Genomic DNA, 8,496 nt, shown 5'->3' with positions numbered 1-8,496 from the left:
GTCAAAACCTGTCACCAGAGGCTGAAAAAAGATCACAGCCCCTTACATTTCTGTGAATCCTCTTGCAAATACGTGACTTCTCAGTGAGCACAGGAGGCTGTGGCAATAATAAATTTAACGTAACGAGAAACCTGCATCTAATCCCATGGGTTTATTGCATCTCTGATTGTTGCTGCTGCTGGGTCTTGCTGTTGAGGTCAACACCATCCTTTTTCTTCCATCTCAGGGTTTGCTAAGCTGGTTGCCAGCACGTGAGCATCCCTTGTGTTCCTTGCTGCTTGGCTCAGGACCGTTCTCTTCACGTTAGATCTTCAGGGAAAGACCATCAGTCCCTACATGGGCTTCTTATTTCCAAGGCCCACACGCCGGATTAAATAGTGTATATTTACTCCTGGTTTTTCCAAACAAAATGCAGCCTCTTCTGTGGTTCAGCTGCCACCCCTGGGATGAGTTGCTTCCGCTCTGGTTGAAAAATAACCTTTAATCACCTTTGTTTTTAATCAGTAAACTTAACTCCCACACAGCAGGCTGAAGGGCAGAGAGGGGCTCCAGTTATTTTTTTTGGTGATTTTTTTTTTTGGTTTGGTGCTTTAAATACACCCAGAAGAGGGTGTATTTAAATCAGAGCGTGTTCCAGGAGGTGTTTGCTCCTGTGCCCTCTCACCCTGGCAACTGAGGGCCGTTCTGGGTGAGTATGTATGGGCCTGGAGAAAGTATTATTGACATTATACCCATTTTCCATCCCTTTGTCCTGCCTCAGACCTGCTTTCAGGCTGCTGCGTCTTTGCCATTACCTTTTTTTTAATTAAAAAATGGAAGTACAACCTGTTCTTGTCACAGTGAGATACCCACTGGAGTTCCCCTTGGTTATTTATTAATTTATTGTGACTTGTTGCAGAGGAGGGAGAGCTGTGGGGAAAGGAGCTGTGTCTTTGGGTGGAAACTGGCTCAAAGAGACACGTGGTTTAATATTCTAGCAACCAATATTTATTATTTAGCCTTGGTTATTTATTAAAAACTGGGATAGATGCTTATTTCCAGCGAGAGGGAGAAACTTGTGTTTATTTATGTCGTGTAATTGTTGCTTACAAGATCTGAGCACGTTACACAAACTGCCACAGGCCCTTTAAAGCCTGTCTAACCTTTATTGTAACAACTGCTCTGTGTTATTTAAATCATGGGGGAAAAAATCTCTATTTATATACCTCGGTAGGATGATCTCATAACCCAATGAACTCCCCTTTGGGGTTACTTCCAAGTCTTTTCTTTTTTATAAGAATGATTTTTCAAAAGCAGTAGTTAATTGGACGTCAACCTGCTTATTTTTAGCAGTTGATCTCTTTGTTTCCCAACAGTTGATGTTTTTAGGTAAATACAGAGACCTCACTGCTTGTTTTTCTCCTGGCAAAGCTGCACCAAAGACACCAGAACATCACAATCAACTCCCCTCCCGTGCCCGGTCCTGCCTGACGTGAGTTTGGTACGTGGTGCTTGACCTTGGGGTTCTCCTGGCCCATTACTGAGCACAGTAATTTTAAATTTAAATTTCAGCACAGGCTGAAATGTAAAACGTTTGCCCCTTAAACTTAAAAGCAGTGCAACTTCTTGCAGCCCAGGGAGAGCTGTGAGGAAAGGAGGATGCGCCGCTGTGTCCTGGGTGGAAACTGGCTCGGAGAGAAATGTGGTTTAATATAGTTGCAACCAATTTATCCCAATCTGAGATTTAATTGAAGGAGTAAATTAACCGTATAGTCTGCGAAAGGGAAATTATGGCTGGATTCGTCTTTCTTAATTTCTAGGAAGAGAAACCTGAATTATTCACCCCAGGATGCGTTTGCAGCCACTGGTCCCTCCGGAGGGCGATTCATCTGACCTCCCTCAGGTGGTTCCCCCAAGGATGAGTCACTCTCTGGATAGAGCCATTCCTTTCTGTGGACTATATAAAGACTTCTGGATGAGTAGCTCAAATTTGGGCTTTTAATGATTTCATTTAAGGATGACGCGTTTTATGTAAAGTGACCCATGTGAGTTAACCATTTGAGCGCTGATTAATCTTGTATGTGGCATCCTGCGTAAATCAGAAGTAAATATTTTAAGAACCCATTTGTTTCCGGGTGTCTAGAAGTTAATTTGTTAAGCCTTAGGTCCTTATCTTCAAGGGTCGAGGTCAAGGGAGGTCATCCTGCCCCTCTGCTCTGCCCTGGGGAGGCCCCAGCTGGAGCACTGGGACCAGTTCTGGGCTCCCCAGTTCCAGAAGGACAGGGAACTGCTGGAGAGGGGACAGCAGAGGGCTACCAAGATGATAAGGGGCCTGGAGCATCTCTCTTTGAGGAAAGGTTGAGGAACTTGGGTCTTTGGAGAAAAGAATATTGAGGGGGAACCTGATCAATGCTTATAAATACTTAAAAGGTGGGTGTCAGGAGGATGGGGCCAGGCTTTTCTCAGTGGTGCCCAGGGACAGGACAAGAGGAAATGGGCACAAACTTGAACATAAGAAGTTCCACCTAAACATGAGGAGGAACTTCTTTGCTGTGAGGGTGGCAGAGCCCTGGCAGAGGCTGCCCAGGGAGGTGGTGGAGTCTCCTTCTCTGGAGACATTCAAACCCCACCTGGACACGTTCCTGTGGGACCTGCTCTGGGTGGACCTCCTCTGGCAGGGGGTTGGACTGGATGATCTCCAGAGGTCCCTTCCAGCCCCATATCATCCTGTGATTCTGTGATTCTCATGTTATCTTTTCTCACTGTCCTCCAACCCTATATCATCCTGTGATTCTGTGATTCTAATGTTATCTTTTCTCTGTCTTCCAGGTTGCAAGACCTGGAGTGAAAATAACTCACCTGCCAGAAGCAAGATCCCTGAAGCAGAAACATCCTGGTCCGTAAGAGCTTCCAGGATGGGGCGGTTTCGCAACGACACTTAAAGAGGGAGCAGAAGGTGCCAACCAAATTCAGGAGGGAACATCAAGAAGTGGATGTTCTGACCCAGAGCAAGGCCGTCACGGTCCAGAAGAACGAAGAGCAAACCTGATGAAGGTCACGCTGGTTTACCTGTTGTCCTGCTGCTCCCTGAAGGGTTAACAAGGACCTGCAAAGATGCTGGTGTCATTTGGAACTCGGTGAGTGACATCTACTGCGTTGATGTGTCACCCTGAATGAATTTTTGGCAACGGGGGGGGGGAAATTTTTCAGATTGTGCTTGGGGAAACAATGGCTGCTGGGTATTTACGAGGCGTACGTCCTCCAACACGCTTCTCTACATAGAAAAACATGCTTGATTGCTCAGAGTATTTACTCTGAGACCTTTCCAGCTGCTTAAGTGTGTTTCCCTCGGTGCCAATTGTCCCTGTGCCCCCAGTTGCACAGTGAAATGATGGGTCTGGGGCAGTTGGAAGCTCCTGAGTCACTGCAGCTTCATGAATTACTGATCTCCCTTTGCGCCGCTTCGCTCCTGTAAGGAAATAAATCCTCTTTTGTAGCTGGAATGGCCCAAATAGCTTAAATAAGCAATAACTTGGTAAGCTGTTGTATCAAGGTTTGCTTTTAATGGTGTTCCTGCACTGGAAGTGCCCCTCTGACCGTGGTTGGCCCCTGTGGTGGCTCTTAAAGCTGGTGAAAAGCAGAGAAGGAGGTTTATTGTCACAGTGTCTTCTCTGTAGGAAGCTGGTAGCTTACCAAAAATCCTGAGTTGGAGAGGTGGGAAGGTGTTAATGTGCAAAGCTGAGGGTTCCTCCGAAAGCCCAAAGTGCTTCCTTGTCACAAAAAATAGCACCTTATGGCTTTGAAGGGCAACATGAAAGCTTGGTCTGTGTATTTAGAGAGCCACCAGTCAGAGGGGTGACTCCTTTCAGTTAGAAAGCTGGGTTTCTGGCTGATTGATTGGATTTATATTTTTATTTTGTCAGAGGGGTGACTCCTTTCAGTTAGAAAGTTGGGTTTGTGGCTGATTGATTGGATTTATTACATTTTTGTTTCTCAACTTGTGTTGTGGAGGTGAGTCAAAGTGTCATCCATCCAGAGTCAGCAAACCCAGAAGCTCCTCCCAGTAGCCAGAAATCTTTCATTGACTGTGTCCACATGCCTGGGTTTTAACAATATCAGCAAGAAGGAGCAAGAGTGTGCATTTGGGCTGGATTTAATCTCTGCTTATGTTCTTTCTGCTTTTTTTTTATGATGTAAGTCAAGCATCCCAGAGAGCAACAACTAATTGGCTGGGAACCACTGTTCCCAGCTCAATGGTTCTTCAAGAGAAGTTCTCTTCCCTCAGTTGTTGAGAGGGGTTGCAAGTTTCCCAGCATCTCCCTGACATCTGGTGGAAGGAATCTGAGGGCTCAGCTGTGTCCTCACAAGTACTTGTGAGCCAGCAACAAATGTCTGAGCTTCAGAGAGTTGGTAGAAGAGCCATAGAGTCACACAATGGTTTGGGTTGGAAGGGACCTTCAAGATCATCAAGTTCCAACCCCCTGCCCTGGGCAGGGACACCTCCCACCAGCCCAGGTTGCTCCAAGCCCCCTCCAACCTGCCCTTCAACCCCTCCAGGGATGGGGCAGCCACAGCTTCTATTCCAGAGTCTCACCACCCTCACACCAAAGAAGTTCTTCCCCACATCTCATCTTCATCTCCCCTCTTTCAGGGTCAAACCCATCCTGTGGCTCCCCTCCCTGACCAAGAGTCCCTCCCCAGTTTTCCTGGAGCCCCTTGAGGGACTGGAAGGGGCTAGAAGGTCTCCGTGGAGCCTTCTCTTCTCCAGGCTGAACCCCCCCAACTCTCTCATCCTGTCCTCCCAGCAGAGGGGCTCCAGCCCTCCCAGCATCCACGGCTGATGCATCATCTCACCAGTCATGGCAAAGTAAGTTAGAACTTAACATTTTTCATACATTGAATCACAGAATCACAGAATCTTCTAGGTTGGAAGGGACCTTAAAGATCATCTTGTCCAACCGTCATTGAGGGAGATCTGGGTTGGATGTGATGAAAGCTGACAGAAAGTAAGGACAATGTAATGCTGCGATGGATTGTCTTGAGAGGAGGGGAGTTTCCAGACAAACATTACGTGGAGCCATCCTACTTTTGGGGTGGAGAAAGGACTGAGGTGGCCAGCAGGGTGTTTCACCCAGCCTGCCACCTCACCCCGGAGAGGACTAGCATCACCTTGGGAAGGGTGGGTATGGCTTCTCACCTTTGACAGACTGAACTCCACCAGAGAGTTGACAGCCAGCTTTCCTTCTTCACCTCCACGGCACGTGTGGTCTCACCGTACCCCAACCAGAGGGATGGCTGGGAGAACATCAGGCTGAAAGACAGTGGGAGCTGGACCATAAACCAGCAAAAAACCAAAAAAAACCCCATACCCACACCCTTGTGACCTCTGCACCGACAAAGCGAGGGAGATAAGTGGAATAAGTGAAAAGTCAAAGCTGCTTCTTTTTTGTTTTGGTTGTAAACAGCTGAGGTAACACCATCACAAAGCCTGAAATTCTATTTTTTTGTGGAAAATCAGGTGGGAAATCTGGGTGAGCGTGGGGCAGTTGTGCCCATTTGTAATAAAACAGAGAAAAAATGGGTGATTCCACCGCGTCGCCTGCATCTCCCCAGCTCAGTCACGGCCTTCAGCTGACGCGTTCGCAGCTTGTTCGTTAACAAGGACCTTAATTGACTCTGAATCTTTGGGTGTGCCCGGGTTTCAAAATACTCCAGTGCCAGAAACCCGGCCGTCAGGCCTGGCCACTCCAGTTTGGCTGGCAAACCCTGCCAGCTGCTGATTCAGAGCTCCCCAAAAGAGGTTCTCTGCTTTCAGGAGCCACCAAGGAGCTCCAGAAGAAGCCCCAGAGAATAGTCTAGTCCCCGGGGGGAACAAGGTCACATCCCAGGGGGTGCTTCCTAATGCTTTGGATTCCCTCTGGAGTCCCGTGACTGGCAGGTCATTAGCAAAAGAAGCCCCAAAAAACCAATCTCCCTGAATTTTAAGAGGGTGTCTCAGAGCCTGGGCAGTGTTGGAGGGCTGAGGGTGGACTTTTTTCCTTGCCAGCTGGTTGCACACTCATCCTTTGCTCACTCCTCATGCCCGTACCTTCTAGGGGATGGAGCTGGTCACTCCTGCCCTTTGTCCTGGCCAGCTTTCATCATCTCAGGAGGACAAAGCTACTTGTGAAACCCTGCCAAAGTCACGTCTGGGAAGCAGGACTCTCACTCCAGAGCTCTTAAGAGAAGAAGCATTTGAGATCCAAGGATAATGTCCCACCTCAACGACACGGTGATCCTTGAGCAGCCTTCTGGGCTCTGCCTTGGAGCCTGTGGCTGGTTGAGGGCAACTCACGGCGCTTTTTTTACAGGTCCCATTCTCCAAAGTCAGTAATTAGAATCATTCAGGTTGGAAAAGACCCTTGGGATCATGGAGTCCAACCATCTACCCTACTCTACCAAGTCCTCCCCTACCCCATATCCCCCAGCACTGCATCTAAACGACTCTAAAACACATCATCACCCCAAGACAACTCTTCCCCATGGTCAGTGGAGCAGTACCCAGGGCTCACCTTTGCTCTCTCCGGGGGCTTGCTGGTTCAGCTGGAAAACCACAGGGCTTCTGGGTGACGTTTCTCCTCTCCTCCCACTGAATCAGCCTTTTATTTACTCTTTGGAATGCAAAGTAACAGGACACCCCCGTGGGGCTTTTATCTCTCTCCCAATCTTTTTGTCTGGCTGCTAAAGTCGTCCGACCGGATTGAAGGTTGTAGCTGGAGTGGGGAGGGCTGGGGTGGTTTCGGGGGTTGTTCTGGCAGGAATCCTGGGGGGGGGAGGGCGAAATTTGAATTTGGGAGTCACGAGGTGAAACAGAATCCTTGGGACACGCTGCAGGGAGGGAAAGCCTTTGGAGCAGGGATGGATGGTGCTCCTTGGCGGGGCTAGAATTCCTAGGAACTGCCTCCACCGGAATATTTTTTCCCCTGCAGGCAGCCCGCCTTCCCTCCCCATGTAAGCAGCTCTGGTTTTCCTTCTTTCCCTTGGATGGGCCTTCCCAGGGCCGGGAGCTGATGAGGAAGTCTCCTGCCTGTTGAGACAGTGTGTGTTTGCTGCTCTTCCAGCTCATCCCTGTCTCCTCTGGGACTCTCCTGGAGGGGGTTTTAACTCTTACAACTCGGACAGACTTGGCTTTGGGATTTCGGCGGTGCCCTAAAACTCTCCTTCCTCCTAAAGGCACGTTGGACCCCAACTTGGCTGCTCTCAGAATGCCACACTGACAAGAGACACCACGAGGAGGAGGAGGGTGACAGCTTTTTATTGAATGAGCCGGTATCAGTGGGGAGAAACAGAGATTTGCTGCTGTCTGCTGCCATCGCACGCGGGTGAGTGGCTTGAGCTTTTATGTTTTGGTTCCATCTTTCTTCCTGGGGACTTGGCTGGGCTCAGTTGGAGCAGAGAGACACCCCGAAGGGTCTTAATGCCAAAGCACGTGGCAGAGTGTTTATTGGGAATTGCTTCTTTGGTGTTTTGGGGGCCCAGAAAGAGGGGGCTCTCATCGACCGTGGTGACTTGGCAACGCAGCCACGAAATAAATCACTGCTTCAGCAGCAGAGAAATGAGAATCCTATCATCCAAGGCTCTAAATATTTTATATTTGGCACATATATTGATTATTTTTTTTCATCCCCTTGTTCGAGAGCCCAATGAATTAGCGTGTAAATTGTCAGTGGGTTGAATGGCAGGAAGCCCTGGGTGTCAGTGTGTAATTGTTAGTGAATTGTGAATTGAATGGTGTCAACCCCAGCTCGGTGTGAAACCAAGAGCTGTGGATCTTTGCAGGAGACACCTTAGGCCTCCAAGAGTGGCTTTGCCTCTCGCCCTCGTCAGCCACATCCCAGAGCACGGGTTGCTTGCCCGCAGGAGATGGAATTGATAGGCCGAAGAGGAGAAATTTGCAGAGACAAAGAGCTGGGACTGGCTGCTTTATACCTGAAATATGCTGTTTCACTGGGAAGTGAAGTCAGGCTGGAGCAGGCAGGCAGGGAGTGGCTGGAAAATCAGCAGGGCTGAGAGCAGCTCCTGACATCAGCCAGCTGGTTTCAGCAGCCTGACTTAACAAAGCCACCTTTGGAAAGGGGAATACCTGAAATCCAGAGATATTTTCTGCCTTGGTGGGATTCTGGAAGCTGCTCTCTGGGGAAACAGGGAAAGCAGTGGCATAATTGTTTCTGTAAGAGCACAGGAATGATGTGTTTTTCACCCAAAGAGAAAACAGCTGGATCAGAGACTTGACGCCGTCTCTTGTTTTCACCTGCAAAAAGGGATGGAGAACTTGTGCTCTGCAGGAGGTGTTTGAGAGCAAGGGGAAAACAAAAGCAAGTGACTCAACGGGCAGCTCCTGCCACGCCAGAAACAGCTTTCTGGGAAATTTAAATGTTCAGGTGTGGGGGAAAAAAAAAAAAAAAAAAAAAAAATTAAAATAAAAAAAAAAAAAAACACACCAAAATCAAAGCGACCTGTTGTGGTTGGTTGGTTGTT

General features: G+C 48.5%; 1 long non-coding RNA gene across 1 annotated transcript; it reads left to right on the top strand.

The window, feature by feature from the left end:
* Positions 1-1,072: 1,072 nt before the first annotated feature.
* On the top strand, positions 1,073-7,335 carry LOC106893668. The gene is made up of 3 exons (XR_001413143.1): positions 1,073-1,480; positions 2,809-3,116; positions 7,192-7,335. It is a non-coding gene; the product is annotated as an uncharacterized LOC106893668 (long non-coding RNA).
* The last annotated feature ends 1,161 nt before the right edge of the window (positions 7,336-8,496 follow it).

This window comes from Calidris pugnax, unplaced genomic scaffold (genome assembly GCF_001431845.1).
Source record: "Calidris pugnax isolate Ruff unplaced genomic scaffold, ASM143184v1 scaffold145, whole genome shotgun sequence".
NCBI classification, from domain to species: Eukaryota; Metazoa; Chordata; class Aves; order Charadriiformes; family Scolopacidae; genus Calidris; species Calidris pugnax.
This window is presented reverse-complemented; position numbering and strand designations above follow the sequence as displayed.